At 43.0% G+C, this 21,560-nt stretch overlaps 1 pseudogene; it reads left to right on the plus strand.

The window, feature by feature from the left end:
* The first annotated feature begins 11,427 nt into the window (after positions 1-11,427).
* On the plus strand, positions 11,428-11,805 carry LOC147370328 (josephin-1 pseudogene; annotated as a pseudogene).
* Positions 11,806-21,560: the final 9,755 nt, after the last annotated feature.

Raw genomic sequence — 21,560 nt, forward strand, 5'->3', positions numbered from 1 at the left:
CATCAACGTTTATGAAAGAGCAATGATCTCTCAAAGGTTATCAATGGCAGGTAGGCTTAAGGCAGAGTAAATAGACTTGTAATTCACACTGGGGAAATCATGACAGAATTCTGGCAGCCTTATAAAGTTCAAGAGAAAATCAAGAGTAAAAATCAGGGACTTCTCTGGTGATTCAGTGGCTAAGACTCTGAGCTCCCAATGGTCAGGGAACTAGATCCCCCATGCCACAAGTAAGAGTTCACATGCCACAGCTAAGGATCCCAAATGCCTCAACAAAGATCAAAGATCCTGTGTGCTGTAACTAAAACCCAGCCCAGTCAAATAAATGTGGAGCCCTGTACCAAGGTCACAGGATAAAAATATCTGGAACTCACCAAGCTCCGGTAAAAACTATTGCCATGAGCACCCGGATCTAAACCAGCCAGTTCCCTGATCCCATATTAGGTAAAATACCTACCCTGTTACCCACCCTACCATATCCTAACCAATCACCTAAGGCCATCATTCCAGTAGGAATTTTCCCCGTCTTGAGTTCCCATCACTTCATGGCAAGTAGATGGGGAAACAATGGAAATAGTGACAGACTTTATTTTCTTGGGCTCCAAAATCACTGCAGATGATGACTGCAGCCATGAAATTAAAAGACACTTGCTCCTTGGAAGAAAAGCTATGACCAACCTAGACAACATATTAAAAAGCAGAGACATTACTTTGCCAACAAAGGTCTGTCTAGTTAAAGCCATGGTTTTTCTAGTAGTCATGTATGGATATGAGAGTTTGACCATAAAGAAGGCTGAGCATCAAAGAATTGATGCTTTTGAACTGTGGTGTTGGAGAAGGCTCTTGAGAGTCCCTTGGACTGCAAGGAGATCCAACCAGTCCATTCTGAAGGAGATCAGTCCTGAATATTCATTGGAATGACTCATGCTGAAGCTGAAGCTCCAGTACTTTGGCCACTTGATGTGAGGAGCTGACTCATTTGAAAAGACCCTGATGCTGGGAAAGATTGAAGACAGGAGGAGAAGGGGATGACAGAGGATGAGATGGTTGGATGGTATCATCGACTCAACGGGCATCAGTTTGAGCAAGCTCCAGGAGATGGTGAAGGACAGAGAAACCTGGTAAGCTACAGTTCATGGGTTCACAAAGAGTTGAACAGGACTGATTGACTGAACAACAAGCCTGTGAAGGGCTTCAGCTCTCCCGTGAGCCGACCCGCTGTTCTAACAGCGGCTCCCACTCTAAAACACTTTATTCTCCTTTCACTCTGCCTCATGTCTGGAAATTCTTTTCCAACCCACCTACAGACCATGACAATACATAAATATTAAAACATATGTTTATAAACCATATTTGGCAAAACTATAAAAAAAAAAAAAAAAAACTCACGTCCATCGAGTCAGTGATGCCATCCAGCCGTCTCATCCTCTGTCATCCCCTTCTCCTCCTGCCCCCAATCCCTCCCAGCATCAGAGTCTTTTCCAATGAGTCAACTCTTCGCATGAGGTGGCCAAAGTATTGGAGTTTCAGCTTTAGCATCATTCCTTCCAAAGAACACCCAGGACTGATCTCCTTCAGAATGGACTGGTTGGATCTCCTTGCAGTCCAAGGGACTCTCAAGGGTCTTCTCCAACACCACAATTCAAAAGCATCAATTCTTCAGCGCTCAGCCTTCTTCACAGTCCAACTTTCACATCCACACATGTCCTACTAGTTTAAAGGACATAAAACATTGTTAATAATTATATAAGCACCAGTCGATGGCAGGATTTATAAGTAGAGCCCATTACTTAAGACAAGTGTGGTAAACTTTATAAATTCTACTGTTAATATCAATTTTAAAAAGTTCTAGGTCATATGATCAGAATACCCTATTTAAAACCAGTTTATTCATTTAAAATGTTATCCATTCAAAGTGACTGAGATCTAGTCTTACTTTTGCAATATATTATCCGTGTGATATTAGTGAACTTCAATCTTCACATCAGTCAAATAGGGAGTTCAATTACTCTTCCTGCACTATAGACTTATTGAGATGATAAAATGAAATAGAAATGTGTTAAATGTCCTTGGAAATACAAATGTGATATACAAAAAAAAAAAAACCAAACATATGTTTATAAACCAATTTGTGGCCTGGAAGGCTACAGACAATAAAAGTGACAAGGACAGAATAGTTTGAGTGCTTTTGCTTATGATGAAGTTAACTGCTCAGTAGAAGGGAAGGAACTGAATTAAACAAATTCCCTCTAATTTCTAGGGTCACAAATTAAGAACAAATAACCCTGCACAGTCTTCCGTTTATTCCTTCATCTCTCCATCGTGTCTGTGCTCAGTCTTTTGCAACCACATGGACAGTAGCCCGCCAGGATCCTCTGTCCATGGAATTCTCCAGGCAAGAATACTGGAGTGGGTTGCCACTTCCTCCACGAGGATGATTTTCACATGAAATGAACCAAGATTTAATGAATATCCACAGCAGCCTGAACAGGAAAATAAGTAATAATAAAACGAAGGTGGAGATTATAGAAAATTGATTCTGACTCTCTTTTCCTCAGTACAAGGTTTACCCAAGTCATCGAATAACAGAAAACAATAAACAAATTAGATGGAAACGGCAGAGTAAATGCCACTCTCTTTCAAAGCCTGGTTTAAAATTGTATAGTCTGAACATTACATACACAGAATTTCTTATTTAAGCTATCCGGCTCCAATTCAAGTCTCATTGATGAGGCAGGTCTATGTAGACCAGATGATTTAATGTGTATCTGGTTTAACAGCTTTACTATCTTATTCAGCAATTTACTGATAAAGTTTTCCTCGGACCAAACTTAGATAATTTCCTTATAGTCTGTTTTCTTACTGGTCGTTGGATTTATAGATGACAATTTTCTGAAATTTCCACTACCGTGGTTGAATTATTCTTAGTAATTATTAACTTTTACACCCATCTGACCCTCTTTTCTTTGATTCAATCAATACCTTTTATCATCTTTAAAAATACAGAGCACTGAGTTAGGTTTACTATTCCAGCTCGGGGTAAATACATTATATTTTTAAAGAATCTAGCCAGTAAAATTTCAGTTATCTTTCAAAATGCTACTAAAGTCTTATTCACTGCCCCATTGTTACAGCAGGCAAGTAGCTAGGTATGAGCAGAGAAAATGGGCAGGACCAGATGGTGAGAAATTATATATCTTGTAAAGCAAGGGTCCATAGACAGACAAAAGAAAGTAGGAACCTTCAGACTGACAGGAAACCACACATTCTGGGTGATAACGCCCCAGTGGCAGACAAAGAAGGGGGGGAAGGCAGGCATCTCCTGCGTTCAAATGTAACCTTGTGCTCATTACACTCCCACTCCCAGGTGGCACTAGTGGTAAAGAACCCGCCTGCCAATGCAGAAGACATAAGAGACGCGGCTTCCATCCCTAGGTAGGGAAGGTCCCCTAGAGGAAGGCGTGGCAACCCACTCCAGTATTCTTTCCTGGAGAGTCCCACGGACAGAGGAGCCAGGCGGGCTACAGTCCATAGAGTCCAAGAGTCGGACACGACTGAAGTAACTTAGCAGTAAGGTTAGCCTTACAGGTAAGAAGTGCCCATCATGCACTGATGCTGTGACACTTCTGATCTAAGTTAAATAAGGACAAAAATCCCTCCTCTCCTGAGGAAAATGGAGCTGGGGTGAAAATCATGAAAGATGACTTCCAGACTCCTCCTTCCCTCATGACTATTCTACCCCTTCATTTGTATGCCCCTCATACTGAGCTTGGGGCTTCTCCGGTAGCTCAGTGGTAAAGAACACCCCTGCCAATGTAGGCGACTCAGATTCCATCCCTGGGGTGGGAAGATGCCCTGGAGAAGGAAATGGCAACCCACTCCTGTATTCTTGCCTGGGAAATCCCATGGACAGAGGAGCTTGGCGGGCTACAGTCCATAGGGTCACAAAGAGTTGGACACGAGTGAGCGACTAAATAACAGTGACATAACCTGCTTGCCAAAGAAACTCAAGGCTGCAGCTCTTCATCTGTCTGCCCACTCTTGCTCTGAGAGGGTAGTCTTGCTTAAATAACTTTCACTTTACTTTCTTAACCTCTCGCTTTCACAACAAAGAACCTTAAATCCACCCAGAACACCATTATGAAGAAATACATTTAAACACCATTCTTTAATCATTTATACTAGTGAAAAAAATTACAGTGAGGAACTTCCTGATGGCCCAATGGTTAGAGTCTGCCTTCCAACACAGGGGATAAGAGTTCGATCCCTGGTCAGGGAACTAGATCCTACTAGATCCTCAGCTAAGAGTTCGCATGACATAACTAAAATATCATGCATGCTGCAACTTAAGACCCAACAAAGCCAAAAATAAATAAATATCTTTTAAAAAATTACAGTGAAAAAGCTGAAAACTAAAGGAAAGACATGATCCCTTAGCATTAGGTGTGATTTCCAAATAAGGAGATAAGTAAAATCTGCCAGCAAGAGTTAATTTGCTCATACTACAAACAAAGAAACTTCTAAAAAAACTAAAATAAATAAGGAAACTTCTGAGACTAACTAGGGCTTGGATAAGTAATTCTCAATTGAGGATTAAAATGAACCAAAGGGCAAATCAGAGGCCTTCCTAAGGAGGAATAACCAGGATCTTCACAACAATGTGTAATTTGGGGGGAAAGTATATTAACAATTAATAATATTAATATATATTAATTCCCAAGGACACATTTAAACAGTAATTGATTAGATTTTTGTTCAGTTATTTCAAATAACATTAAAGGAAAGCATGAAGTTTAAAAATTATTTTTAAAAGTCAAAATGACTTCAAGCCTAAAAAAAAAAAGCCTAGAAGCAAATATTCAGTTGCTTGTTCTAGTCGTCCTGGGCCCAATGGCCAGTAAGTACAGGGTAAGAATCTCCAGGCCAGCCTGACTTCAAATGCTGTTTGTGTTTCACTCAAACATGCCAGGCACATCCCACCTCAGGGTCTTTGCACTTACAGATTTGCACTGACTTGCAGTATAAACATATTTCTTTCCGTAGATCCTGACATAAAATATTTTAAAGACACTATATTACATCAAGCTGCTTCCACTTCTGTATATTCTCTTGCCTGAGGTTTCCTAAACCCAGGAACAGAAGTACATTATATTATATTTCTATGTAATGAAATTGATAAAGTAGCTGTATTTTTTAAACTAGATGATTTTGTCTTTCCATTGTCTTTCACAGTTTATATGTTACTGTGGCTTTATTTGGGTATATCACACATTTTAGAATTCATGCAAAAATGTGAAAGAGAATTTTCTGGTGGTCCATTGGCTGAGACTCCATGTTTCCAGTGAAAGGGGTTCTGCGTTCAATCCCTGGTCAGGGATCTAGATCTTATATGCCAGAACTGAAGATCCTGCATGCTATGACTAAGACCTGGCACAGCCAAATAAAATAGATAATTTTTTTTTTAATGTGAAAGAAAAATAAGTTGTCAGAGTGGTATTTTCCTCACAGTCTTTAATTAAAAAGAAGGTAAAGAGTTTGGTTAGATGTACTCAGCTTATGATTGTGAGAGAACTCAAGGTATCAATGTGTAACAGGAAGGTGGATAAAAGGTATAAAGTTCAGGAGAAAGAGCAGTATATTTGTGAGTCACTCTGCTATAGACTGAATATCCCCATATTCATATCTGGAGGAGGAAATGGCAACCCACTCCAGTTTTCTTGCCTGGAGAATCCCATGGACAGAGGAGCCTGGTGGGCTGTAGTCCATGGGGTTGCAAAGAATTGGACTTGACTGAGTGAGCTCACACTCATGCATATTCATATGTCATGGGATTTGGAGATGGGGCCTTTGAGATGTAATTACTTCATGAGGGCAGAGTCCTCCTGAGTGGGATTTGTGCCCTTATAAGAGGGTCTGTATTTGGGCTGTTGACAAATACCCTAAAATGTGGAAAGGAGCTTTGGAACTGAGCAGACATGGAAAGAGTTTTGAGGTACATGCTAGAAAAAGCTAAATGGGGGCTTCCTTGGTGGCCCAATGGTTAAGAATCTGCCTTCCAATGCAGGGGCTGTGGGTTCCATTCCTGGTTGGGGAACTAAGATCCTACATGCCACAGGCAACTGACCCCATCCTCTGCTGCTAGAGAAGCCTACATGCCACAACAAAGAGCCCCATGTGAACAGTGAAGACCCAACCCCGCCAAAAAACAGAGAAAACAAAAAGGAAATAATTCACATTGCTCTGAATGAATCATTGAAGATAATTCTGATGAGGACCCAGAAAGAAAAGAGGGGAGCTACAGAAAAAACCTCTCTTGCTAAGAATACCTCAGTAATCCTGACCAGAATGATGGCAGAATGTTGAAATGCAGCATCACCCTGTGGGGCTCCTGGGAATGGTAGCCTTTCTACATACTCCACGTCTTCCTTGTAGGAAACAGGCTTCAGCCTCCATCACTTTGCCTGAGTTCCAAAGAGCAGGCTCAAACAATTGCTAATCAGGGAAGGAGGGGATGCTGAGATAAGGGAGGAGAGGTCAAGAAACAATAATGCAGCCTTGGAGCAAGGGCCGAGTTCTGCCTGTTCAGTGGCTAAGTGAACTGAAGTGTCCAACTCTTTGCAACCCTATAGACTGCAGCACACCAGGCTTTCCTGTCCATCACCAACTCCTAGAGCTTGCTCAAACTCATGTCCATCAAGTCGGTGATGCCATCCAACCATCTCATCCTCTGTTTGTCCCCTTCTCCTCCTGCCTTCAGTCTTTCCCAGCATCAGGGTCTTTTCCAGTGAGTTAGTTCTTCGCATCAGGTGGCCAAAGTATTGGAGTTTCAACTTCAGCATAAGTCCTTCCAATGAATATTCAAGACTGATTTTCTTTAGGATTGACTGGTTTGATCTCCTTGCAGTCCAAGGGAGGCTCAAGAGTCTTCTCCAGTACCACAGTTCAAAAGCATCAGTTCTTCAGTGCTCAGCTTTCTTTATAGTCCAACTCTCACATCCATACATGACCACTGGGAAAACCATGATAGACATTTGTTGGCAAAGTAATGTTTCTGCTTTTTAATATGCTGTCTAGGTCTGTCATAGCTTTTCTTCCAAGGAGCAAGCGTCTTTTAATTTCATGGCTGTAGTCACCATTGGAGAAGGAAATGGGAACCCACTCCAGTATTCTTGCCTGGAGAATCCCAGGGACAGAGGAGCCTAGTGGGCTGCCGTCTATGGGGTTGCACAGAGTCAGACACGACTGAAGCGACTTACCAGTAGTCACCATCTGCAGTGATTTTGGAGCCCCCCGCCCCCCCGCCCCCGCCACCAAAATAAAGTCTCTCACTTTTTCCTTTGTTTCCCTATCTAATTGTCATGAAGTGATGGGACCAGATGCCATGATCTTAGTTTTCTGAATGTTGAGTTTTAAGCCAATTTTTTCCACTCTCTCACTTTCATCAAGAGGCTCGTCAGTTCTTCTGCCATAAGGGTACCTCAAGGGATATACTTAATATGCTTTCTGCCTCAAGGGATACACTTAATATCTTTGAGCTCCTCTACAAAACTAAAAACCCCAACAAATGGAAGATTCTAATCACCTGATGAAGCGTTCTTCACTCCAGAGAGCAAGTCCCAGTTTGATAACCTCAAGAATCCACAGAAGCTCATCAGGAAACCACCTGAGGCCAGATTAAAGGAATGTAAGCCTTGCACACACTCACATCCTTATCAACAAACCCATCCTTGAACCATTGCTATAAAACTTCTTACCATATCCTCCCAGGTAGGGGGACACACAGTTTTGAGGGCATCAGCCTACTGTGTCCTCTGCCTGGCAAAGCAATAAAACTACTCTTTTTTTTTTTTTTTTAAAGAGTATAATTGCTTTACAATGTTGTGTTAGTTTCTGCTGTATAACAATGTGAATCAGCTGTATGTATACATATAGCCCCCACTTGGACCTCCTTCCCACCATTCCCATCCCACCCATCTAAGTGATCTCAGAGCACAAAGATGAGCTCCCTGTGCTAAATAGCAGGTCCACACTAGCTATCTAATTTACACATCAGTTCAATTCAGTTCAGTCTCTCAGTCGTGTCTGACTCTTTGGAACCCCATGAACTGCAGCACACCAGGCCTCCCTCTCCATCACCAACTTCTGGAGTTTACTCAAACTCATATCCATTGAGTTGGTGATGCCATCCAACCATCTCATCCTCTGCCATCCCCTTCTCCTCCCACCTTTAATCTTTCCCAGCATCAGGATCTTTTCAAATGAGTCAGTTCTTCCCATCAGGTGGCCAAAGTAATGGAATTTCAGCTTCAACATCAGTCCTTCCAATGAACACTCAGGACTGATTTCCTTTAGAATGAACTGGTTGGATCTCCTTTCAGTCCAGGGGCTCTCAAGAGTCTTCTCCAACTCCATAATTTAAAAGCATAAATTCATCTTGTCAGCTACAAACTGGCACTTGCCAATAGCATTTGCCAGCAATTGAACAGCAACAAGGGCATTTGCCATCTGCCTGTGCTGCTGCAGCTGCTGACCCTTGAAATTTCCTGAAGGGATTTCAGGGTAGAAAGTGAGGCACTCTGTGCTCCAGGGATGCTGGTAGAACAGGTCTTTAGATAGTTAGATATTTTCAGGAACTGATTTCATGATCCCAATTCTTGGATCTCCTCATACCTAGAAAAGCACTAAATCCTTTCTTAGTGACATCAGCTTCTCCTGACTAGCAGAAAACCTTTGGAAAATGAGTGCCTGATTGCACTGAACTCCCCCTTTACCAAAATCACCTTCCCCTACTGCCTCTTTGGAACAGTTCCTAAGAGCTATCTGAGGCACTGTCTCCCAGGCTGCAGGCCTCATTTTGCCCTAAATACGACTTAACTTGCAACACTCAAGTTGTGCGTCTTTTTAGTCGACAATCCCATGACCCAAAATCTGAGATTCAGTTCAGTACTGGTGCACAGAGGCTGTGTTCTGGCATCCAGATGGATGTTGAAGGCCATTCTGTTGAGGTCTTGATGCCAAAAGTTCAGCTTCTCTGTACAGCAGTGCTAAATCAAATCTCAGAGACAAATATTTGGGTGAAACAGAAAAATATAGCTATTTTTTTTTTTTGCTTTGCCAGGCAAAGGGAGCCACAGAGGGATCCAGCTCTCAAAAGCTGTGTGTCCCAACCTGGAGGATTTGATGAGAAGTTTTATAGCAATAGTTCAAGGGTGGGGTCGCTCACATAATTAGAGTGTGCAGCATCTCACGTACTTGGTCTCCTAATCTTAATGCGCTTCTCTTGTCTCTTTTGACGTCAAGGCTGTATATATTAAATATGCTTATTTAACTTATATGCAGAGTACATCATGAGAAATGCTGGGCTGGATGAAGCACAAGCTTGAATCAAGATTCCTGGGAGAAATATCAATAACCTCAGATATGCAGATGACACTACCCTTATGGCAGAAAGCAAAGAAGAACTAAAGAGCCTCTTGATGAAAGTAAAAGAGGAGAGTGAAAAAATTGGCTTAAAACTCAACCTTCAGAAAACTAAGCTTATGGCATCTGGTCCCATCAGGTCACGGCAGATAGATGGGGAAACACGGGAAACAGGGACAGACTTTATTTTCTTGGGCTCCAAAATCACTGCAGATGGTGATTGCAGCCAGGAAATTAAAAGATGCTTACTCCTTGGAAGAAAAGTTATGACCAACCTAGACAACATATTAAAAAGCAGTGACATTACTTTGCCAACAAAGGTCCATCTAGTCAAAGCTATGGTTTTTCCAGTAGTCATGTATGGATATGAGAGTTGGACTATAAAGAAAGCTGAGCACCGAAGAATTGACGCTTTTGAAGTGTGGTGTTGGAGAAGACTCCTGAGAGTCCCTTGGACTGCAAGGAGATCCAACCAGTCCATCCTAAAGGAAATCAGTCCTGAATATTCATTGGAAGGACTGATGTTGAAGCTGAAACTCCAGTACTTTGGCCACCTAATGTGAGGAGCTGACTCATTAGAAAAGACCCTGATGCTGGAAAAGATTGAAGGCAGGAGGAGAAGGGGACAACAGAGGATGAGATGGTTGGGTGGCATCACCAACTCAATGGATATGAGTTTGAGTAAATTCCGGGAGAATGGACAGGGAGGCCTGGTGTGCTACAGTCTATAGGGTCGCAAAGGGTCAGACACGACTGAGCAACTGAACCAAACTGAACTTGTCTCTTTTATCTTGCCTAAGGTGGTTTCTTGTCTCCTCCCTTGATTAGCAACTGTTGGAATCTGCTCTTTGGAACTCAGGGAAAGTCATGGATGCTGGAGTCTTGCCTACAAGAAATGGGAGACTAAAAAGTCCTTCAATGCCCAGGAGCCCCACAAGAACTCATTTGGTTTCAGTCTCAGGCGGAAATGAAGAATATATTATTGGAAACTGTTATACAGTGGCAAAAAACTTAGCCAAATTGTGTTAAAGTTCTAGTGTTTTGTGGAAAGTAGAACTTACAAGCAATGAAACTGGATATTTAGCTGAAGCTATTACTAAGCAAAGTGTTAAGGAGTGACCTGGACCTTCCTATCAGCTTTAGTATGATGAAACACATTTTCACATATTGAAGTGAAGTCATTCTGGGGAAGTCATTCTGACTTATACATAAGTTAACTTGAATTTTTTTTTCTTACCAAATTAGACAAGGAATTTTTATGCTTATACCAAATGAGTCATCCAAAATTATATAATATGAGGATGTTTTAAGACTTACAAAATAATTTTTGGTACTGTCAACACAGTTCAATAGGAAATGTGAAAACACACCATATCTGACTAGGTCAAACATCTGGTATTTTGGTAAAGTGGCCACATTGAAAGCAGTTTGAAAAGCAGCCCCTGTTTTTCTAAAGTAAAGTGCATGCGTGATAAGTTGCTTCAGTCACGTCCAACCCTTCTCCACCCTATGGACTGTGGCCTGCCAGGCTCCTGTGTCCACGGAATTCTCCAGGGAAGAATTCTGGAGTGTGTTGTAATGCCCTTCTCCAGGAGATCTTCCTAACCCAGCGACCAAACCCTTATGTCTCCTGCATTGGCTGGCAGGTTCTTTACCACTAGTGCCACCTGGGAAGCCCAGAGAAAAGTAGTGACAGGGAATAACTCATCATACTCTTTGACTATTACACTGCTTTTGTACAAATTCGGGAGAATGAGACCCCGAACACAACTTATTTCACAGTAGTGAGCAAATCTAAAATTTTACTGAAGTTTTGACTTTTGGCCAGAAGATAAACTGTCTAACCTCTTAAACTCTAATTCTAAAAATGGCTCTATGACTTGTCTTTAAGTTTTAAAAAAAATGTATGACAAGTATGAAATACACTTGTATTTATGTCTGAATTAAGAAACGAATGATAAACTGCTTAGCACAGGGCGCTCTCCTCAAAGCTTTGTGGTGACCTAGATGGAAGGGAACTACGATGTGAACGTCCTTATGGCAGCACTTCAGACCAAAGGCTATGAAGCTGTTTGGTGGGACAAGCGCAGGGATGCTGACGCCATTGCTCTCACAAACATTACGGGCTTCATCATGAACCTGCCCTCCAGCCTGTGCTGGGGTCCCCTGAAGCTGCCCCTCAAAAGGCAGCACTGGATCTGTGTTCGAGAGGTGGGAGGTGCCTACTACAACCTCGACTCCAAACTGAAGATGCCCGAATGGATTGGAGGCAAGAGCGAGCTCAGGAAGTTTCTAAAACATCATTTGCGAGGAAAGAACTGTGAACTCCTGCTGGTGGTACCAGAAGAGGTGGAGGCCCATCAGAGTTGGAGGGCTGACGTGTGATGCAGTCCTACCCAGCCTCCCGGCACCTCAGCCCCCTGAAATCCTCTGTGCTGTGGCCTCTTCCGTGGGTCTGCTCTTGCCACTTCCCCAAACATCTCATCGGGTTTTTTTCTCCTCCGGTTTGACAGTGCAATAGGACAGACACGTGGACTGTTAGAAGAACCAACCGGCATTACTCGCTCCTGGAAAAGGAAAGCAGGAGCTCTGTGTGCTTAGGGCGAGCTGTGGAGACCTTGGTTTTATTTTAGAGAGAAGGAAGGTGGGTCTCAACTGCCTCTCCTGGTTTCTGTGAGGGCTTGGCAGAGGCTCTGCTGGAGTTCACTGCTGGTCTGACCCCTGGGGGACGCTGCCTCCCTGTCCCCTTCCCTGGCAGCCCGTGAATTTGAACACAGTCCAGACAAAGCCCATGGGACTGGCTTGAAGGCCTCAGAGCAGGAAGGCCTCTCAGGAAACCATCTCCAGAGCTGCAGCAGCCGCACAGCATGCTGAGTCCAGCCCTCAATGCCACCCTGACCCCATTTTTAAGAGTGGTTTATGATCGTCCTTGAAGTTTGATAATGAAAAGTTCTCTAATATTCCATGCCGGGTGGTTGAATCCTGCAGTATTCTAACATGACAGGGTGAGCTAGATACCTAAGAGGATGTGGCCAGAGCCAGGCTGGGGACAGGCACGGACAGCCTGTCTGCCTCACTCCAGCTTCATCCCTGCCACTTCACTGCACTGGTTTAGAAGGTTTGGGGACACAAGACAGGCCAAAGGGCAGTTTTCCCAGCTGACTCACCCCGGCAAAATCAGAAAAAAATAAGACTGCCTGAGAAGGCAATGGCACCCCACTCCAGTACTCTTGCCTGGAAAATCCCATGGATGGAGGAGGCTGGTAGGCTGCAGTCCATGGGGTCGCTAGGAGTCGGACACAACTGAGCGACTTCACTTTCCCTTTTCACTTTCATGCATTGGAGAAGGAAATGGCAACCCACTCTAGTGTTCTTGCCTGGAGAATCCCAGGGACGGGGGAGCCTGGTGGGCTGCCGTCTCTAGGGTCGCACAGAGTTGGACATGACTGAAGTGACTTAGCATAGCATAGATGGGAAGGAAAGCTAAAAAAGAGGGGATGGTGTAGGCATGCATTCTTAGTAGTATCCAACTCTTTGCAACCTCATGGATTGCAGCCTGCCAGGCTTCTCTGCCCTGTCCATGTCCTATATGTATATATACATGTAACTGACTCACTTTGCTGTTACAGTAGAAACTAACACACCATTGTAAAGCAACTCTACCCTATAAAAATTAATTCAACTCCAATTTTATGCTACTTAAAATAGCCTGCTCAAGCATACATTGTACTTCTGCTTTAATTATTAAAGAAAAGGGTACACTGACCAGAAGTAAAGAATGTCTGTCTTAAAAATAAAAATGGAATGTCTCCTTGGAATGCCAATACTGGTACTCCTTCTGTGTAAGACTCCCTTCCCAGGTACTAAGGCCATACTGATTCACTATGGACATGCTGATCTGTTTTTTGAAAACTTGAAGGACTATATTCCTGACATGTTTGCTGTTCTTTGTTCTGATAAGACATAAACCTGTCCTGTAAACCATGCTTCTCCAGAGTAGTTCCTCAGAGTTATCTGAGAATCTGTCATAGGGGCTGTGGACCTCAGTTCAGTGCAAATAAAATTCTTTACTATTCCAATGATAGTTTGCTTATTGATTATTTTTATTGACAAGAAAAATGCAAAAGGAGAGAAATGACTTATTGATGTTATCGTTCATCAAAAATGAAGTAGAGGATTTCCATGGTGGTCCAGTGGTTAGGAATCAGCCTTGCCAGTGTGGGGGACAAGATTTTGATACTTGGTCTGGGAAGATAGGTCCCACGTGCCACAGAGCAACTGAACCCACGTGCCACAACTTCTGAGTCTGCTCACTCAGGTATGATTCCTCCCAAGGCAAATTGCTCTAAAGCTGTGAGCCTGTGAAACCAGCATGCTATGTGCTGCCGAAATACAATGACGGGACAGACATAGGACAGGCAGTCCCATTCCAAAAGGGAAAAATAGGAGCGAAGACAGAACAGGTCCCAGGTAAGTGCTCAACAGTAAGAGAAGCCACCGCAGTGAGACGCCCGGGCAACTAGAGAAAGCTCGTGTACAGCAGCGAAGACCCAGAGCTGCCAAATAAATAAATAAACAAAATTTTTTTATTAAAAAAAAAAAAGTAGAACACGAAGACTTGGGAAACTCTCAGCCTATTTATGTTGGGGAAAATGAGAAAGCAAGATTGAGACAGAAGACTAAGGGTGTGCCCAAGTGATTGTTTCTTAGGGCGACTGATATTGATCAACCATCTCAACAGAAGTTATTCTCGAAGAGAGCCAGAAGAATGAGCCTGAAGGCAGTCCGGAGATCTTTAGGGCTGCCCGAACTCTCAGGAGCCCAGAGTACAAAGGCTCTGGAGGTAGAGCAATTTCAAAAGGGGGGGCCTCCTGCACCTACAGAACCTTGGCATACCCTGCCCAGCGTGGCCTCACATCTTAGGTTCATTGCTTGTACTTTGGTGCATGCCCTTTGGGCACAGTGGGTGTGGGTTCCAGCTGGCCGGTAGCTGCCACTCCAAAGGTAGCAAGCTCTGGCAACGTCAGTGCAGCACTTCCTTCATCAGCAGAGTGCAAGGACCCAGGGGCACGGCTGCCTCCACCTAGATTTCAAAGGGCAGGGCCACCGCAGAGAGCCTGCTTTAGGGTCCAGTGGAGTGAGGGTGGGGCTCTCCACTGACTCCAGCGCGGCAGAGTCACCTGCACTTGACCTCAAACCAGGAAAAGATGCAGAGTTAGGACTGCAGCCCCAGTGGGCATGGAAGACAGAGCGTACAGCTGAAGAGGATTATTCTTTAGTCTCTAAGGCTTGGTTTTGTTTGATTCATTAGGTTTTAGACTTACCTGGGATCTGTTCTTTCTTCGTTCCTGTTTTTCCCTTTTGGAATGGGATGTCTATCCCATGTATGTATCCATTGTATTTTGGCAACACATAGCATATTGGTTTCACAGGCTCACAGCTGGAGAGCAATTTGCCGGAGGAGGAATCATACTCGAGTCTCACTATCTTATTTCAGTAATATATAAATGAGACTTTGGATTTTAGATTTCGTACTAAAATGAGTTAAGACTTTCGGCTGTTGGTATGTAATGAAGGTGTTTTTCATGTGAGAGGACCATGAATTGGGAGGGGGCAGGAGTGAAATGCTATAGACTGAATGGGTTTGATCTCTTAGACATGACATCCAAAGAACAAGCAAACAGAAATATACTTTATCGAAATTAAAAAAACACTTTTGTGCATCAAAGGACACTATCAAGCAAATGAAAAGACAACCTGAAGACTGGGAGAGAGTATTTGCAAATCATATATTGGATGAAAGTCCAGTGTTCAGGCTATATAAAAACTTAACGACCAAAAGACAAGTAACTCAATTTAAAAATGGGCAAACGGGGACTTCTCTGATGGTCCTGTGACTGAGACTCTGCATTCCCAAAGCAGGGAACCTGGGTTCAGTCCCTGGTCGGGGAACAAGATCCCGTGTGCCACAACTATGATCCAGTGCAGCCAAATAAATAAGTATTTTAAGATGCATAATATATATGTAAATAGGAATGGGCAGAGAACTTTAAGAAAATACACAGATGGTCAACAAGCACGTGGTAAGCTGCTCAGGCATCATTATTCAGTTCAGTTCAGTCACTCAGTCGTGTCTGACTCTTTGCAACCCCATGAATCGCAGCACGCCAGGCCTCCCTGTCCATCACCAACTCCTGGAGTTCACTCAAACTCATGTCCATTGAGTTGGCGATGCCATCCAGCCATCTCATCCTCTGTCGTCCCCTTCTCCTCCTGCCCCCAATCCTTCCCAGCATCAGAGTCTTTTCCAATGAGTCAACTCTTCGCATGAGGTGGCCAAAGTACTGGAGTTTCAGCTTCAGCAACAGCCCTTCCAAAGAACACCCAGGACTGATCTCCTTTAGAATGGACTGGTTGGACCTGTTAGGGAACTGCAAATCAAAACCACAATGAGCTGTGGTATGTGAATTATATATTTATAAAGTTGTTAATAAACAAAACTTGTGGACACAAATTCCAGCCCCCCTAAACTTGTCAGCATTACCTTGGCAAGTTACTTGACCTCTCTGAACCTATCTTCCTTTGTAAATTGTAAGGGTTTTTTTTCCTTCTCATTTATTCAATGTTTATACACCATACCCTTCTCAAAGGGGAACTAAAAAGTCAAAGATATGTCACAGGCTACACTTGCAACCTAAAACTATTGGTAAATGATCAAGTGGTTCCTGTTGATAGGGATAGAATAGGATAGTTATACAGGTAGCTGTGGAAATCTCAGTATGGAATTATAGATAGAGAGGAAAACCGAGGGAACTTTGGAAGACCCCTGTAAATTAATGTTTGCTCGAGGAAGCTATCAGATTATCATGAAACAAAGGAGGCTTGCTTAACTATCAGATCAGATCAGATCAGTCGCTCAGTCGTGTCCGACTCTTTGCGACCCCATGAATCGCAGCACGCCAGGCCTCCCTGTCCATCACCAACTCCCGGAGTTCACTCAGACTCACGTCCATCAAGTCAGTGATGCCATCCAGCCATCTCATCCTCTGTCGTCCCCTTCTCCTCTTGCCCCCAATTCCTCCCAGCATCAGAGTCTTTTCCAATGAGTCAACCCTTTGAATGAGGTGGCCAAAGTACTGGAGTTTCAGTTCTTTCCAAAGAACACCCAGGGCTGATCTCCTTCAGAATGGACTGGTTGGATCTCCTTGCAGTCCAAGGGACTCTCAAGAGTCTTCTCCAACACCACAGTTCAAAAGCATCAATTCTTCAGTGTTCAGCCTTCTTCACAGTCCAACTCTCACATCCATAGATGACCACAGGTAAAACCATAGCCTTGACTAGACGAACCTTTGTTGGCAAAGTAATGTCTCTGCTTTTCAATACGCTATCTAGATTGGTCATAACTTTCCTTCCAAAGAGTAGTCGTCTTTTAATTTCATGGCTGCAGTCACCATCTGCAGTGATTTTGGAGCCCAGAAAAATAAAGTCTGACACTGTTTCCACTGTTTGCCCATCTATTTCCCATGAAGTGATGGGACCGGATGCCATGATCTTCGTTTTCTGAATGTTGAGCTTTAAGCCAACTTTTTCACTCTCCACTTTCACTTTCATCAAGAGGCTTTTTAGTTCCTCTTCACTTTCTGCCACAAGGGTGGTGTCATCTGCATATTTTATTTATGCTTAACTATAATACCATAAATAAAAAAATGAGATATGCCACATGTCATTAAGTGAAAGAAAAAAATGAAGCCTGATTGTGAAGCAATTATCCTTCAGTAAAGAATAAATTAATTTAAAAAAAATGAAGCCTGAGTTCTGCTGGCCAAGTTCAGCAAGGTAACAATCCTGAGGACCAAGGACAGAAATTTGAGGGAAAGGTGACATTTCAAAGTAGGAGGCCCTCATTATATGGAAGTCTGAGATGATTCAACATACTTTAGTAAATGTTACCACCCTTTTGCTAATTTGAATAAGTGCTATGACAGTCCTAGTTTGACCTCATAGGGTCAGACATTCTCCTGCCCTGTAAGAAGAAGGAGCTAGTTGTAAGCCTAACAATCTTTTCCTCCTCCCCCACTCATGTGGATTATAAAATTGTAGCCCACTTAATCCTGGAGTAGAGCCCCCTTGCCTGCATGCTTGCATCTTTCACAAGCATCCTCTATTAATATATCTACATCTTGCTTACCACTTTGCCTCTCATTAAATTCCTCCTGCACTGGGACACAAAGAACCTGAGCCTCAGTAAGTCCAGACACCAGGTGAGCGATTCTGATTAAAAGACTGTGGGTTCAAGTCCCAATCTGAGTTTAGGCTGGGTTTGACTCTGGGCATGTAGGTTCAACTCCAAATCAGAAGTGCATGGTTTCACTGTCAAACTCTGAAGTATTTGGGTTAATTCAGACTTGACTACAATAAAGGCTTTCAGTTTTGTCGGAGACTCTTGGTCACATCTGCACAGCTTGCTGCTGCTGCTGCTGCTAAGTCACTTCAGTTGTGTGTGACTCTGTGCGACCCCAGAAACGGCAGCCCACTAGGCTCCTCTGTCCCTGGAATTCTCCAGGCAAGAATACTGGAGTGGGTTGCCATTTCCTTCTCCAATGCATGAAAGTGAAAAGTGAAAGTGAAGTCGCTGAGTCGTGCCCGACTCTTAGCGACCCCCTGGACTGCAGCCTACCAGGCTCCTCCGTCCATGGGATTTTCCAGGCAAGAGTACTGGAGTGGGGTGCCCTGTACCGAATCCTATTCTGAGCATCCTATAAATATTATCTCATTGACTCTTCGTAATAATCACAATACAATAGATACTATTCTTTTTCTTTTATGGATGAGAACGTTGAAACCAAATAGTTATATAACTTGCCCCAAGTCACAAATAGCAGTAAGTAATTAGTTGAGCCAGGATTGAACTTCAGGCCATCTGGCTCCAGAGTCTATTCTTTTAACACTTTGCTCTGTTGCCTCTCAAGTAACCAAGTACAAGTAGGCCATACATCCACCACACACACACTCCTCCACCCCATCTACCTGCCTACAGAAAACTGAAATAAAAGCTTCACTGGAATACTTACCCAGAAGAATGTCCTATAGTATTTGCTGTAAATAGCCCCTTCCCTGGTGGCAGAGTAGTAAACAAATCTACCTGCAATGCAGGAGACACAGCTTCCATCCCCGGGTCAGGAAGATCCCTTGCACAAGGAAATGGCAACCCACTCCAGTATTCTTTCCTGGGAAATCCCATGGACAGAGGAGCCTGGTGGGCTACAGTCCATGGCGTTGGAAAAGAGTCAGACTTTAAACAATAATTTACTATAAATATTCTCTATATAATATTTTAATGCTAATATGACCCTTTAAATTGATTAGACAACAAAATAACTCCTTGACTCACTAATAGATAGTGATGCACAGCTTACAAAACATGAGATTGGAACAGCAAAACTCTTCCCCAGTTGGTCAGAATTTCCTTTATTCTGCTTAGTTGCTGATGAAGCAAGTAACCTTGATAACATTGAATGGATTTTAGAAAGTTTAATGAGCTTAACCAAAATAGAGCTCACTATTCGAAAATGAGGGCTCTTCTTACATGGATCAACATAATTCTTTTTTCCTGAGTAGATTTAGGAGCAGGATTGAAAATAGCCTGCCCCAGTAGCTGCCTGAGTCATACCCACTCTCAGGACACAACTCAAATCCAACTTTCTCATAAGTCTTTCCTAACCACTGAAATCAATCTCCCTCTCCCTCAGGGCTCCCCAGGAGGCTCAGTGGTAAAAGAATCCACCTGCCAATGCAGGAAACTCAAGAGATCCCTGGGTCAGGAAGATCCCCTGGGGTAGTAAATGGCACCCCCCTCAAGTATTCTTGCCTGGAAAAGTTCATAGACAAAGAAGCCTGGTGTACAGTCCATGGGGTCGCAAAGAGTCAGACATGACTGAGCACACACGCATGTGCAAATATTTGCTTGTTTTCCCCAGGGTAACTTATTGGTCTGACCTCTTACTTAGACTATAGATTGCTAAGGAGATGTCTTTTTCACTATTTCATATCCCTCACCAGGCCTTGCATATAGGATGCATAATAACATTTACTGAATTGGATTAAATAGAATTGATGTGGTGTGCTCAGTCATGTCTGACTCTTAGAGACCCCATGGACTGCAGACTGCCAGGCTTTTCTGTCCATGGAAATTCTCCAGGCAGAATATGGGAGTGGGTTGCCATGCCCTCCTCCAGAAATACAATTGATAGTAATTCCTTAATAGTATTTTAGTAGAAAGAAAAAAAAGACACTAAAAGAGTCTGTAAAAGACAGCTAAATTGATTCGAAGCATTTGATCTGCGAAATAAAACAGGGTAAGTCTGGGAATTCCCTGGTGGTGCAGTGGTTAGCCAGGAACGGGGGAGCCTGTTGGGCTGCCGTCTATGGGGTCGCACAGAGTCGGACATGACTGAAGCAACTTAGCAGCAGCAGCAGCAGTAGCAGTGGTTAGGACTCGGCACTTCTCACTGTTCGAGGTCAAGTCCTGCAAGTCTCATAGTGTGGCCAAAAAAAAGGCAAAAAAAAAAACAAAACCAAAAACAGTGTAGGACTAGGGACTGTCTTTTTGTTATCTTTCCTGTTGAATCATTTCAAACCAGATATATTCATTACTTTGAATTCATAAATTCAATACTTACTAAAGAAAAAATACCCAGTTGGATAAGCTAATATCTAAATTCTTCCAGTTCTAAAATTCAGACTTTAGAGCCAAGAGTGAAGGCTTCTATCCCAGAAGGACAAGATAACTATTGGAAGTACCTCCTTCATCACAACCTAGTCATCATTTCTGCACAGTCCTCCTCAGCATTCTTTAAAGTAACAGCGCAACTGTCTTTACTGCTCTGTGTAATTACGAAGTTTCATGGGCTTTTGTTTTGAATCCATTAGAACCACTTGAGAAATAGCTGGTATGAGAATACTGTCTGTCTTCCTGAAAGCAAGACATAAATCTCCCCTGTGAAAGGTACTCTACTATCATAAACTTGGATTTGGCAGCTACAAGAAAAAATCGCAGAGACTATTCAGAATTTTCAGGAAATCTATAACGGAATTCTACATTGTGGAACTGTCACTTTATCCCCTATAACAGTGTAGGGCTGTTTAAATAAGAGGGAGAAATGAGTGTGAATTATTTGTGAACTTCCATTTTCTGTGCTCTCCCTGCCTCTTAAATATAAAGGGTGACCATTAGTGATCCACATGACGGAAGTCTCTTTCCAAGCAATGTTGCTGCTGCTGCTGCTGCTAAGCCGCTTCAGTCGCGTCCGACTCTGTGTGACCCCATAGACGGCAGCCCCCCAGGCTTCCCGTCCCTGGGACTCTCCAGGCAAGAACACTGGAGTGGGTTGCCATTTCCTTCTCCAATGCCTAGTGTCTCACAAAAAGCCCCATTTCAATTACAGTCAAGAACTGAATTGAGGGGCTTCTCTGGTGGCTCAGTGGTAAAGAATCCATCTGTCAATGCAAGAGACATGGGTTTGATCCCTGATCGGGGAAGATCCCACATGTCTCAGAGCAACTAAGCCAGTGTGCCACAACTATTGCACCTGTGCTTTAGAGCCAGGGAGCCACAGCTACTGAAGCCCACTCACCCGAGAGCCTGTCCACAACAAAAGAAGCCACCACAGTGGGAAGCTCAAGCACGGCAACTGGAGAAAAGCCCACCCAGCAACGAAGGCCCAGTGCAGCCAAGAACAAATAAATAAATAAAAATTAATTTGTTTTGGAAAAAAAGAACTGAATTGATAGATAACTAATAAGAACCTACTGTATAGCTCAGGGAATCCTACTCAGTGCTCTGTGGTGACCTAAATGGGAAGGAAATCCAAAACAGTGGGGTATATGTATACCGATACCTGATTCACTTTGCTGCACAGTAGAAACCAACACAACATTGTAAAGCAAACATACTTCAATAAAAATTAATTTTTAAAAAAAGAACTGAATTTTTAAAATACATATAAGGGACATTTATTAAGCTCTTCCTTCACACGAGACCAGAGTTTGGGTCTTTTATTTCAATAAACAATATGTAAGATTTTTGTTTAAATCACCACTTATATATTGAATACTCACACACACCAGCTACTAAACAAGAT

This window comes from Bos grunniens, chromosome 6, assembly GCF_055505025.1.
Source record: "Bos grunniens cultivar Pamir isolate PY7600 chromosome 6, Bosgru_T2T1.0, whole genome shotgun sequence".
Lineage (NCBI taxonomy): Eukaryota > Metazoa > Chordata > Mammalia > Artiodactyla > Bovidae > Bos > Bos grunniens.